The sequence below is a fragment of the Pteronotus mesoamericanus genome, unplaced genomic scaffold, assembly GCF_021234165.1.
Source record: "Pteronotus mesoamericanus isolate MK-2021 breed Mesoamerican mustached bat unplaced genomic scaffold, CSHL_Meso_final contig_164, whole genome shotgun sequence".
Lineage (NCBI taxonomy): Eukaryota > Metazoa > Chordata > Mammalia > Chiroptera > Mormoopidae > Pteronotus > Pteronotus mesoamericanus.
In genome coordinates, this window is record NW_026555065.1 from 30826317 (window position 1) to 30839661 (window position 13345).

General features: G+C 38.9%; 2 pseudogenes; one reads left to right on the top strand and one right to left on the bottom strand.

Annotated features, from left to right (window-relative positions):
* Window positions 1-237: 237 nt before the first annotated feature.
* LOC129063115 (serine/arginine-rich splicing factor 1-like) lies at window positions 238-1450 on the bottom strand (annotated as a pseudogene).
* Window positions 1451-2843: 1393 nt separating this feature from the next.
* On the top strand, window positions 2844-8756 carry LOC129063122 (olfactory receptor 4F3/4F16/4F29-like; annotated as a pseudogene).
* The last annotated feature ends 4589 nt before the right edge of the window (window positions 8757-13345 follow it).

Here is a 13345-nt window from a genome sequence, read left to right on the forward strand (position 1 = left end):
TGAAGATCATGGAGTTACCCAAATTTAAACAATCCTGTCTATGACATCACTTAAAATACAACTTACCAGACATGAGGGGATATAGATGTTAGCAGAAAGAGGATATTACACAAGAATGCAATTCAACACTTTAGCCCATTCTGAACAAAAGAGTTTGAATTTAAAAATGAGAAGATTGTACTGAATAAAGGAAAACTGTATACAACATGGGCGCTACAAAAAGTGTCACCAGTTATCTTATGTATGAAAGTGAGATCTGCTAGGACAGGGAGAACAGTATGATGATCCCCTGCTTCTCCTTGGGGAGTAACTGTGACTCCTGCTGTTACTTCTGCTATGGCTGCTGCTATGACTATGGCTTCAATTTGGAGATCTTTCATAACTTGGACTTCTGGGCTCATCAACTTTAACCCAGATGTAGGCAGTTTCTACCTCATGAGATCTAAACGTAGTATCCTCCATTTTTGAACTGCGTAGGTCATATCTTCTTTCCATACAAACTCGATGACACCAGTGTCATCTCAGTAAACATCAGCATAACATACATCACCTGCTTCATGCCTGTGATCCTTCAAATCCTGCCAGCTTCCATGTGGAGCAGTCCAGAGACAACCGCTCTGCTTTCAGATCACCTTAAAGGGGGGCCATAGCGGCTTCTGGGAACCGCAACCTCCACCCGCTGTCCCGGCTTATACCACAGTTGCTTCTAGGAAACTCCACTGGCAGACAGCGTCCACGGTAATCATAGCCATTGCAACTGTACACCGCATCTTCTGCATCTCGTGGGTCCTCGAACTCAGCGAAGGTGAAGAGCAGTCCTCTGCAGGCAATTCTTGAGATTGATGTCACAGACAGCACTGTATTTGTAGAACATGTCCTCAATGTCCTTGGTTCACATGTTGTGACAGATCAGGGCTGGACAGTTTCATGGGATTCGTGCATATGGAAGAATATTCATTGAGTTGTTGGGATATCTGCCATGCCTTTATTCAAGGGTGGACGATCGACACATGCTGCAGGCTGCATGTCACACTGCATGTCACCTGTCCCCTCTGTGTGGCACCCAGCATGGGCCCTTGCATTCCCCCCTGAGTGTCTATGTCTGTGCCCCAGTGAGAAGCCCATACTTTCTCAAGTACCAGAAGGAACAAAGCTGGACAAATTGTTAGGTAACATAGCATGATTCTGCGAATGCAAGCCCACTTCATGTTATGGGAACCGTTTAGCAGACTCAGACTCAAGACTATGAGACCCAACTCAAGGCTATGTGAACACTACTTTATCAGACCCCTTCAAAGTTGTGAGAAACTGCTTCCCTTAATTACCCAGACACCTGGGTGAGGAAGCCAGACTGCCTCCATTTACCCTACAGTTCAGATATCTGGTTACCCACATAGATGTGACAATTGTTGTTCCCTGCCAGGCTGCGAATCACACCACCTCCCAACATGGCAACAAGGAAAAGGGCAGACTCAAGAACAGGCATTCCCACCAAGCCCAGCACCTGGGAGAGCGAACTGGTAGTGATGCCACGTTTTCCTGGGCCTCTCTAAAATTGCCTAACCTTTGTCATTTTAATTATATGTCTTGGTGTGGGCCTCTTTGGGTTCATCTTTTTTGGGACTCTCTGTGCTCCCTGGCCTTGTATGTCTATTTTCTTTACCAAGTTAGGGAATTTTTGTGTCATTACTTTTTCACATAGTTTTCAATTCCTTGCTTTCTTTCTTTGCTGTCTGACACCTCCATCATGCAAATGTTGGTATGCTCAAAGTTGTCAAAGAAGTCCTTTACACTATTATCATTATTTGATTCTTTTTCCCCCTGTTTTTATTGGGTATTTCTGTTACTTTGTCTTCCAAATTGCTGATTTACATCTCTGCTTCAGCAATCTGCTGGTGATTTTCTAGTTTATTCATCATTTCAGTTATTGTGTTCTTTATTTCTAACTTGGTCTTTTTTATGGTTTCTGTGTTCTATTTTATACTTACTATTTGTTTGTTGAAGTTTTCACAAGTTTATTGAGCATCCCTATAACCAGAATTTTGAAGCTTTTATCTGGTGGATTGCCTGCCTACATCTTTTTTCTGAAGATTTCTGTCTTTTTTTTTTTTTTTTGGTTGTTCATTTGGGACATATTTCTTTGCCTCTTAATTTTGACTTCCTCTCTGATTAGATAGACCTGCTACGTCTTTTAGTTTTTCTGGGTAGCCTCATGTAGTAGGTGTCCTGTGAGGCCTAGTGGCACATTCTCCCAGATTACCTGGGCTGGGTGTTCTGGGAGTGTTTCTTTGTATGGGTCTTGTGTGCCTTTCTATTGCAATTGTGCTGTGATTGCTTTTGGTACATCAGTGGGTGGCATTTATTCTCAGAGAAACTGGCTCAAGGAATGGCTATAACCACAGCATACAAGCTGTTGTGCAGGTGCTGATCCCATGAAGTGGGATTCACCCCAGTGGAGTCTGGTGTCTGCTGAGATCACTCTTTGGGTGTACTACCTGTGGAGCTAATCATGTGGTCCTCTGCTGTGGCCTGAAGCCTACCATGAGGTGTGTTTTCTCTGGGGCCTCTTGAGATGGGTTTTGGTGGAGACCAATATCAGATGCTACCTGTGACTGGCCCAGGGCCTGTTAGGAGTTACACAGTGATCTGTGGTTGGTAGCTGCCTGTGGATGACCTGGATTCACATGGTAAAATTCAGAGTGTGAACTGAGGCTGGCTGCTACCCATGCTGGGCCTTAGGCAGGTCAGCAAAAAGCACAAGACACACTAATACCTATCATTGCCTCCTGACTGTCCATAAGGTCAGCTGCCGAAAGAGCCTTGGGCAGTAAGTAAATTGGGTTATGGGTGAGTGGTTTTTACCAGGTTGGGGCAGATTCAGATTTGGTGCCAGTGCTAAGCATGAGGCCTCCTAGAAAAATTCAGAGTGTACACTGAGGCCAGCCACTACTGCTTGGGCCTGCAGATCTTTGAGGTTGGGCTAGGTTTTAGGGAGTACTCACATTGGAGCTAGTTGAGTTCACCAAGCTAATGTATATTTGTGTTTGCTGTGTGGGGGGTAGGGCTCAATTCAAGAAAGATGGTGGTTGTGCCTCCAGCACTTGCTTTGGAGACACACAACTGTTTCTCTATGAATGTCTGTGGTGCCACTGCAAGCTTGACTGGAACTACTTGAGTTTAAGTTAAGACTGCAGTGCAGGCCAAAGCTGGCTGCCTACTGCTGAAAGAGCCTTGGTGGTTGCACCATTTGGATGGGGTAGTGTTTCAGGTAGTTATCAGGGTGAAGCAAATGAAGTTCACCTTGTTAATGCAGATTCAGATTTGACTGTGTGGGGAGAGGGCTGAACACAGGAAGAATGGCACCCACCTGCTGCCTGCATTGAAGTAGGGCTTAACACAGAGACATTGGTGGCTTTCCCTCAGGCCTCCTCTAAACCCACATCACTCTTTGTATGTCTCTGGTGCCTCTCAAGCTACTTTCCCTCTATCAGAGCCCAGGTGAGTGCCTGCAAGTGAGTCTGTGTATGGGCCATTTAACAGTATGCTTTGGTTGCCAGCAGCCTTTTGCCTCATCTTGATGAAGAGAATCCCTGCTGATTTTCACAGCCAGATGTTTTTGTGGGCTCCTCTTACTGGCACTGGAGTTCTAGGCTGGGGAGCCCCAGATATGGCTCAGATGGGATCCTTTGTTCCTTAAGGGGAATCTCTGCAGCTGAGATATCCAATTGCCACACATGGGTGTAAGGCTAGCCCATGTAGCATCTATGCCTCACCTACCGCTCTTGATGAGGCTTCTTATTTAAATCCTTTGTTGTAGGACTTTTGCTCGATTAGTCTTCAAGATGGTTCTTCAGGTTGATTGTTGCATAATTTAGTTATAATTTTGATAGGAAGAGAAGAGCACCTATTGCACCATCTTAACCAGAACTACATTTGCATTTCCATACACTAACAATAAGCTACCTGAAAAAGAAATAAAAAAAACACTCTCATTTACAATAGTAAAAAAAATTAAAATGTCTATGAATAAATTTAAGCATAGAGGTGAAATATCTTAATACTGAAATCTATAGGACAATGATGAAAGAAGTTGAAGAAGGCACACATAAATGGAAAGATATTGTGTTCATGGATGGGAAGAAAATATTATAAAATACCCATGCTATCCAAAGCCATGTACAGATTTAATGCAACCCTTATCAAAATTCTAATGGCATTTGTCACAGAAATAGGAAAATAACCTTAAAATTTTTATGTAACCATAAAAAACCCTCAGATAGCCAAAGCAATCCTCAGAAAGAACAAACACGTTATACTTCCTGGTTTCAAACATTATTATAAAGCTATATAATCAAAATAGTAAAGTACTGGCTTAAAACAGACAGATCAATAGACAGAATCTAGAGCTGAGAAATAATTGCATGCATTTAGAGCCAACTAATATGTGACAAGGGAGCAAGGAATACTTTGTTTTGGACTTTTTCCATTTAAAAATTAGGAAATGCTTTTCTCCCTTTCATTATAGATTCCCCTTGGTCATATCATAAAATAAATAACAAAAGAAACAATAAAAAAAATGAAAAGACAACTTATCAAATGGGAGAAAATATTTTCAAGTTTTCTATCTGATAAAGGGTTAATATACAATTCAATAGTACAATACCCAATATAGCCAAAAAGTAGGCAAAGGACTTGAATAGACATTTGTTCAAAGAAGGCATAAATAGGCATAAAATGGCCAACAGACATGTGAAAAGATTTTCAACATTGCTAATCATCAGGGAAATGCATATCAAAACAACCATCAGATTACAGCTCACATTTGCTAGAATCACTAGCGTGAAAGACAAGAGGTAAGTTTTAGTGAGAGTGTGGAGAAAAGGGAATGTAAACTAGTGCAGCCATTGTGAAAACAGTATAGAGGTTCCTGAAAAAAAAATAGAACTACTGTATGATGCAGCAATCTCATTTCAGGGCATATACCTAAAGTAAATGAAATCAGTATATTGAAGAAGTATCTGCACCCCCATGTTCACTGCAGCATTATTCACAATAGCCAAGACTTAGAAACAAACTTAATTGTCCATCAATGGATGAATGAATAAGAAAATGTGATATATATATAATGGAATATTATTCAGGCATTAAAGAATGGATTCCTGTCTTTTGCAACTCTATGGATGGGTCTCAAGGGTGTTATGCTAAGTGAAATAGGCCAGAAAAAGGCAAATACTGCATGTGCTCCCTTACGTGTGGAATCTAAAAAAACAAAAACAAAACCCAAAACCGAACCAGTCATATTAACAGTAAGTAGAATGGTTGTTGCCAGAAGCTGTGGGTTAGCAAATTCAGTGATGTTGGTCAAAGGGTACAAACTTTCAGCTGTAAGATGAGTAAGTTCTGGGGATCTAATGTACAGCATGGATGCAATGTTAACAATACTGTATTACTTACTTGAAAGTGAAAAGAGATCTTAAATGTTATCACCACACATACAAGTAGTAATTATTCAGGTGATAAAGGTGTTAATAACCTTATTGAGGTAGTCATTTCACAATGTATATGTGTATCAAATCGTCATGTACACTTTGAAGTACTGTATATGAAGAACATCCTCCTTTTAAATTATATTTTGTTTATTATACTATTACAGTTGTCCCAGCTTTTCCCCTTTGCCTCCCTCCACCCAGCAATCCTCATGTCCCTCAGGCAATCCCCACACTTTTGTTCATGTCCATGGGTCATGTGTATGAGTTCTTTGGCTACTCTATTTCCTATACTGTACTTTACATCAGCATGGCTATTTTGCAATTACCTATTTGTACCTTTTAATCCTCTCACCTCTTTGCTCCTACCCCCACACCCCTTCCCATCTGGCAACCATCAAAACACTCTCTGTATCCATGATTCTGTCTCTGTTCTTCTTGTCTGCTTAGTTTGTTTTTTAGATTCAGTTGTTGATAGATATGTATTTATTGCCATTTTATTGTTCATTGTTTTGATTTTCTTTTTCTTAAATAATTCCCCTTAACAATTCATGTAATAGTGGTTTGTTTTGAATGCCTTTAGATTTCTGTTGTTTGGGAAGTTCTTTATTTGCCCTTCAATTCTAAATGATAGACTTGGGCAGAGCAATCTTGACTCTAGGTCTCCACTTTTCATGACTTTGAATCTTTGAATATTTCATGCCAATCCCTTCTGGCCTGCAAAGTTTCTTTTGAGAAATTAGCTGATAGCCTTATGGGACTACCCTGTAGACACCTAACTGCTCTTCTCTTGCTGCTTTTAAGATTCTCTCTTATCTCTTACCTTTGGCATTTTAATAATGACATGTATTGGAGTGGGCCTGTTGACATCCATCTTGTTTGGGACTCCTCTGTGTTTCCTGGACTTGCATGCCTAGTTCCTTCATAAATTAGGGAAGTTTTCTTTCTTTCTTTTTCAAATAAATTTCCAATTTATTGCTCTTTCTCTTCTTCTTCTCTCATCCCTATAATGTGAATGTTGGCATGCTTTAAGTTGTCCCAGATGCTTCTAACACTATCCTCATTTTTTTTTTTATTCTTTTTTCTTCTTGTTGTTCTGATTGGTTGTTTTTGCTTCCTTATGATCCAAATCACTGATTTGCTTCTTGGCTTCACCCACTCTACTGTTGATTCCTTGTAAATTGTTCTTTATTTCATTTAGTGTATCCTTCATTTCTGACTGAATATTTTTTATGCTGTTGAGGTCCTCACTAAGTTCCTTAAGCACTCTTTTTTAAAAGAAATTTTTAAATCATGTTTATTCTATTACAGTTGTCTCAATTTTTCCAATTTTGTCCTCCTCCACCCATCCCACCCTGCCCCCTCTCCCACAGTCAATTTCCACTCTGTTGTCCATGTCCATGGGTCACTCATACATGTTCTTTGTTTAGTTCCTTTTCCTTTTATCCACCATTGTCCTCCTTCCACATGCCCTCTTGTCACTTTCAGTCTGCTCCATGTTTCTTTGTCTGTGGTTTATTTCGTTCATTAGTTTTTGTTGTTGTTGAATAGAGTCCACTTATAGGTGAGATCATATGGTATTTGTCTTTCACCAACTGACTTATTTCTCTTAGCATAATATTCTCCAGTTCCACCCATGTTGTCTCAAAAGGTAGGAGTTCCTTCCTCCTTTCTTTTTTTAAAAATGAAGATTGATTTTATTTATTTTTAAATGTCAACATCCATTATAAAATATTAAAAAATTTAAATCCATTATAAAGTCTCATCTATCATGACACCTGCACAGAAATAATCAAATAGATCAACGAAATAAAATGAGCATTCTAGAAACAAATATATATTTCTAACAATGTAATATATGATTAAATTGATATTTCAAATCAATGGGGAAAATAAGGCTTATTCAACATATAAGGTGTATGGACCACTATTACTTGAAATAAAAAATATAGAGCCCTATTTCACATATTATACAAAAAATATTCAGGGGAGATAAAAATCAATATGTAAAATCTAAGGAGTTTTAGGAGAATATACAAAATAATATTTTTCTTACTCTGAGGTAACATATTCAAACCCAGAAGCTATAAAGTAAAATATTGACAATATGAGTATATTAACATTTAAGACTATACAGTAATATTCATATAAAAAAGTTAAAAGACAATAGAATAGGAAAGTATTTGCAACACATCAAAAAAAGGTTAATAGTTTTGTTTTTTTAGGGAAAAAAATTCTACAAACCTTTAATCAAAAAATGGATAAAGAATACCAAAAAGTCATTGAAAGCTTTTTGAAAAAAATAATAGAAATAGGCAAGAAATATGCAAAACTAGGTTTAGTTTCAATAAATTAACAATCAAAATAACATCATTGTCACAATCAGCTTAATAAGTATTAAAAATATTGGTAATGTCAAGTATTGGTTTCTTCTGTGCTCTATGTGGCAAGCATGTCTGGAAACATCCTCATTGTACTTTCTGTGGCCATTGATCCTCACTTACACTCTCCCATGTACTTTCTACTGGCCAGTCTCTCCTTCATTGACTTGGGAGTCTGCTCCACTGGTTGCCCCAAGATGATTTATGACCTTTTCAGAAAGCGCAAAGTCATCTCTTTCGGAGGCTGCATTGCTCAGATCTTCATCCACGTCCTTGGTGTTGCAGAGATGATACTGCTCATCGCCATGGCCTTTGACAGATATGTGGCCATATGTAAGCCTCTCCACTACCTGATTTTTATGAGCCTGCGAATGTGCATTTTGTTTACGGCTGCTCCCTGGGCCCTTGGCATCAGTCACTCACTGTTCCAACTGGCATTTATTGTTAATTTGCCCTTCTGTGGACCTAATGTATTGGACAACTTTTACTGTGACATTCCTCGGCTTCTCAAGCTAGCCTGTACAGACACATACAGATTGCAGTTCATGGTCACTGTCAACAGTGGATTCCTTTGCGTGGTCTTTCTTTGTACTCCTCATTGGATACATTTTCATCCTGTTTACTGTTTGGAAACACTCCTCTGGTGGTTCATCCAAGGCTGTCTCTACTTTGTCAGCTCACAGCACTGTAGTCTTTTTGTTCTTTGGCCTGACCATGTTTATCTATATGTGGCCGCACCCCGATTCACAGGTGGATAAATTTCTTGCACTCTGATGCTGTGCTCACTCCTTTTTTAAATCCAGTCATCTACACATTTAGGAATAAAGAGATGAAAGCAGCAATAAAGAGATCTTTCAGACCATTTGTGATTTTTAGAAAGATTTCATAAATAATGTTATAAGGTCATTATCATTGTGTAGTCTGCATCTGGGATTTCAGAATTGGCTTTTTCAGCATATCAATAATTGATATTGCATCACCACACTCTAAGAATGCTCTTATTCCATGAGAAGAATGAATATTTAGACAAAAAAACTTTCATTCAAAACTTATGCTGATTTATATGGGGTTGCATATATATGTACTAATTATAGAAATTTCTTCCTGGTTGGTTTCTTTGGCTTTTCTTTCTCCTGAAGATTTTTCAGTTATTATTGTCTTTCAATTTACCAATATATTTTTTTCATAATCTGTCTCTTGAGGCAACCAAGATGCTAATTACTTACTTGCAATTGATAATCTCCACTTTTACCAATAATGACTCTTTTTACTCTTTTGGTGAGTTGGAAAACATTCATATCTCATTCAAGCTATTCAAGCCCATCATAAGTATCAACTTTCTCTTTATGGTTTAGAAGACATGGCCACTTTGTTCAGCAGAAAAATTTTCTTTTCAGAGCCTTCAAATAATTATAAACAATCTGATTTCAGAAGGGTAGTAATCTCCCCTGTTTCATTCTGTTCTGACTTTCTGCTCCCTTTCTTGCTATTCTTTCTCTCTCTCTTTTTGTTCAAGTACAGTTGTCTACATTTTCCCATCACCACTTTCCCCTGCCCCATATTTTTTCTTGTATGTAAGTGACCATGATCACTCAATATGTTTTTTTACCTCTGAGGTAAACCGTTCTGGGAAGAATTTTGAAAAGCCAAAACTAATGATACCTGCTGGTTTCCTTTACATACATATACATATTCATGAACTAGTATTTCATTCTTCCTTTCATCTGTCCCCTAAAATTATTATTTTTCTCTTCTAATATATGGCATTATGCTTACTGTATATCTGAAGTTGTTTTTAGGACTACATGTAAGCATTGCAAAATGTGTGGTCAGGAGGAATTATAATTGGAGAGAGATGTGAATCAAATATTTGCAATACAAACTTACAGAAGTTTTTGCAGTGCTTTGTGAAAAATCAAGTGTGAGATTTCCAGCATTGGCCAAATGTCATAAGCCCAATATAGCCTATATTCACCTTTAGTTACATCTAAACAATCTTGAAAAATATATTTTAATAAAAACTACTTAAGTCAAGAAAAATAAAAGTAACAAAACTGCTGACATTATAGAAGGGAATTAAAACTTGAAGAAACAACCCATAAACAGGTGATTAAAAAAAAAAATCTTTCCTCCTTTTTTCTCTTGTGGCTTTTTACCTGAGAAAAGATCCCAAATGCAAAGCTGTGGTTGCCATGATACAGGCAGAAAAAAATTCTAAAGGACAATCAGGACTTCTGTCCATAGAACTGGGAAAAGCGGTCCCAGCAAGCTGGAGGGTGTGGGATAAATATATATGATTTTTAACCCTTTTTTTCCCCTCTGTCAAATCTATTTGGGTAGCTATTGTGGCCGAGATATGGCAGTGGAACAGGCAGCTAAAAACTTAATGGGGACCCCAATATTTTTGGAGAAAAGAACAGAGAGGGCCCCTGCGGTCTGAAGAGTGTGAAGGAAATTCCCATATATATTTTTCTGCCTCTTTTTTTCTTGCCACATTACCCTACGGACAGAACCTATTTATGGAGCTGCAACTCAGCATAATTCAGGCAGCTAAAACTCCAAGAGAAATTCCATATTTCCAGGCAAATGATGATGAAAAAGGGCCCTGCAAGATGAAGAGAGTGTGAAGATTCTTTGGGATGAGACACTTGGAGAAAAAGATCACCTAATTTGGTGTATGCAGCATCACACATCCAGGTTCCTGAGCTGCGCATGCATGGGACAGACCCAAAGCAACATAACAAGACCTTTGGGAACTTACCAATGATGTAAACTACTACCCAAAACCCCAGGCAGACCAATGAGTGTCATATGTACTGGGCAGACTCAAAGCAACATAGAAAAGGCTGTAAAAACAGTCTGACATTGAAACTCCTTATCAACAGAGGCTGCAACAAAACTTATATGAATGTGATTTATTGCCTGCTAAAAGACAACGCAATTTTCCAGAGAATTTTAACATTACTCAGAGTTTCATGATATTTTTAAAATGTCCAAGGTAAAAATCGAAAATTACTTGACATAAGAGAATCAGGAAAATGTGATCAATTCCCGAGGGAAAAGATAATCAACAGATGCCAACTCCAATTATCAAGATGCTGAAATTTGCAGAAAAATACTTTAATTAATTAATTAATTAAATTGTTCAATTACAGCTGTCCCCATTTTCCCCCATTGCTCTCCTCTGCCCTGCCCACACCCTTCTCTCACATTCAGTCCTCCCCCTCTGTTGTCCTTGTCCATGGGTCCTTTATACATGATCCTTGACAACCCTTCCCCTTCTTTCCCTGTTATCCCCCTCTCCCTTCCCCTTCGGTCACTATTGGTTTGTTCTTTCTTTCCATGTCTCTGGTTCTATTTTGGACCCTTGTTTGTTTTGTTAATAGGGTTCCAATATAGGTGAGATCATATAGTATTAGTCTTTCACCGCCTGGCTTATTTTACTTAGTATAATACTCTCCAGAACCATTCATGTCATTGAGGAGGGTAGGAGTTACTTCTTTCTGGTGCGTAGTATTCCATTGTGGAAGTGTACCACATTTTTTTTCTTTAAAGTATACTTTTAATAAATTGTAGGAGAAAAACATTGGATTGTCTGGTCAGAATTGTCTCAATAGAAAGGTCCTCTTTTTTTTTATTGTTCAAATACATTTGTCTCCATTTACCCGCCACCACTCTCCCTTGCCCCGCCCACCTCCACCTCCCCCCCCAATCCTTCCCCACTTTGGTTTTGTCCATGTGTCCTTCACACCTGTTCCTTGATCTGACCCTTCCTCTTCCCCTCCCCACTACCCCTCTCCCTCCCTCCCTCCTGACCCCGTCATTGTCTTCTTTCTTTCAGTGCAGTAGGTCATATTTTCCTTGCCTGCTTGCTTTGCTGATTAGGTTCCACTTATAGGTGAGATCATATGGTATTTCTCTTTCACTGTCTGGCTTATTTCACTTAGCATAATGCTTTCTAGTTCCATCCATGCTGTCGCGAAGGGCAGTACCTCTTCCTTTCTTTCTGCTGCATAGTATTCCATTGTGTAAATGAACCATAGCTTATTGATCCACTCATTTACTGATGGGCAATTAGGTTGCTTCCAGTACTTGGCTATTGTAAATTGTGCTGCTATGAACATTGGGATGCACAGGTTCTTTAAATGGGTGTTTTGGGATTCTTAGGGTATAACTCCAGCAGTGGAATCACTGGGTCAAAAGGCAGTTCCATTTTTAGCTTTTTGAGGAAATTCCAAACTGTTTTCCACAGCGGCTGCACCAGTCTGCATTCCCACCAGCAGTGTACTAGGGTTCCCTTTTCTCCACAACCTCACCAGCACCCATTGTTTGTTGATTTATTTATGATGGCCATTCTGACTTGTGTGAAGTGGTATCTCATTGCAGTTTTAATCTGCATTTCTCTGATGGCTAGTGATGATGAGCATCCTTTTATATGTCTCTGGTCCCTCTGTATGGCTTCCTTGGAGAAAGGTCTTGTCAGGTCCTTTGCCCATTTTTAAATGGATTGTTTGACTTCCTGGAGTGGAGTCATGTGAGTTCTTTATATATTTTGGAGATCAAACCCCTGTCTGAGCTATCATTGGCAAATATCTTTTCCCATACAGTTGGCTCCCTTCTCATTTTGCTGATGTTTTCTTTAGCCATGCAGAAACTTCTTATTTTGATAAAGTCTCATTTGTTCATTTTTTCCTTTATGTCTCTTGCTCTAGGGGACATATTGGTGAAAATATTGCTGCATGGGATATCTGAGAGTTTCCTGTCTGTGTTCTCCTCTAGGACTTTTATAATGTCATCTTTTATCTATCTTGAGTTTATTTTTATGTATGATGTAAGTTTGTGGTCGAATTTCAATTTTTTGCATGTAGCCGTCCAGCTCTCTCTGCACCATTTGTTGAAGAGACTATTTTTACTCCATTTTATGCTTCTGCCCCTTTTGTCAAATATTAATTGACCATAGAGACTTAGGTTTATTTTGGGGCTCTCTATTCTGTTCCATTGATCTATGTGTCTGTTCTTATGCCAGTACCAGGTTGTTTTTATTGAAGTGGACTTGTAATATAGTTTCTTTTTAAAAAAAATTTTTATTGTTGTTCAAGTACAGTTTTGTCCATTTTCCCCCCACCACTCCTCCTGTCCCTCCCATTTCCACCTTCCACCCTTGATCATACCTACTTTTGGCTTTGTCTATGTGTCCTTTATACATGTTTCTTAGTTATCCTTCCTTTTTTCCCTCCCAATTATCCCCTCTCCTCTCTCCTCTGATGACTGTCTGTTCACTCTTTATTTCAATGTTTCTGGTTATATTTTGCTTGCTTGCTTGTTTGTTTTGTTGATTCGGTTCCATTTATAGGTGAAATCATATGGTCCTTGTCTTTCACTGTCTGGCTTATTTCACTTAGCATAATGCTCTCCAGATCCATCCATGCTGTCGCAAAGAATAGGAGCTCCTCCTTTCTTTCTGCTGTGTAGTATTCC